Source organism: Octopus bimaculoides, chromosome 6, assembly GCF_001194135.2.
Source record: "Octopus bimaculoides isolate UCB-OBI-ISO-001 chromosome 6, ASM119413v2, whole genome shotgun sequence".
Lineage (NCBI taxonomy): Eukaryota > Metazoa > Mollusca > Cephalopoda > Octopoda > Octopodidae > Octopus > Octopus bimaculoides.
Window position 1 is genome coordinate 105,740,972 of NC_068986.1, and position 998 is coordinate 105,741,969.

The 998-nt window shown below is 39.9% G+C and overlaps 1 protein-coding gene across 1 annotated transcript in view; it reads right to left on the bottom strand.

Annotated features, from left to right (window-relative positions):
• Positions 1-638, bottom strand: part of LOC106875703 (protein unc-93 homolog A) — a 42,363-nt gene extending 41,725 nt beyond the window's left edge. The window contains exon 1 of the mRNA XM_052968501.1: positions 490-638. The gene's annotated coding sequence lies outside the window, so the exon portion shown is untranslated. The remainder of the gene's footprint in view (positions 1-489) is intronic.
• Positions 639-998: the final 360 nt, after the last annotated feature.

Below are 998 nucleotides of genomic sequence, written 5' to 3' on the forward strand. Positions count from 1 at the left end.
CATGCATTGATACATAGAGGCATACATACATGCATTGATACATAGAGGCATACATACATGCATTGATACATAGAGGCATACATACATGCATTGATACATAGAGGCATACATACATGCATTGATACATAGAGGCATACATACATGCATAGATAGATAGAGGCATACATACATGCATAGATAGATAGATAGATAGATAGATAGATAGATAGATAGGGATCTGATTCGTCAAGTAAGTTCTGTACTGAGAAACAAGTCAATGTTCTGTAAATATGTTGTCTCGTAAAGTTTAAAACCGACTTTCATTATCGTCGTAATTGTTTATACTCGCACTACAACGGCCTTCCGTAAAGGTAAAAACATCATCTTTGACATTAATGTGTAATTAAGAGACAACAAAACATGTCTTATGAAAGGTAATAAGTTACAAAGTTTCGTGCAAGGATAGCGAGATGTATATAAAGTTAAAAATATTGTGCTCGGTGTTCATACTTGCTTGACAAGAGATTCCAATATCGGAAATTTTGGTAAAGAATATATGTACAATAGTAACGTAGCCACTTCTCTCGATATAACTTTATCACGACGCTGTCAGCTGAATAATATCAGCTAAACGTCATATGGTGACGAGTGTGAGAGGCAGAGGGAGAGTGTGAGAGGCAGAGGGAGAGCGTGAGAGAGAGAAATGAGAGAAAGAGGGGAGAAAAGAAGGGGAGTGTTGGTGAAAAGGTATGAGAAACGGCTGGGGAGAGAGGTGAGAGGGTGAAGAGACAAGCATAGAGAGTTGGTAGGGAAAGAGCAGCGGCAGAGACTGTGGTGGTGGTGGAGATAAGGCAGAAACGATGAGAGAGATATGTGTTAATGTGAACAGGAGGTGCTGGTTGTGGGGAGAGGAGCAATAGGAATGAAAGCAAGGTTCAAAGAAACAACAAGCATGAGAAAGAAAGAGAGGGAGGGGAAGGCATAAAAAGAAGAGCATACCGATGTATTTGATGGTGGTG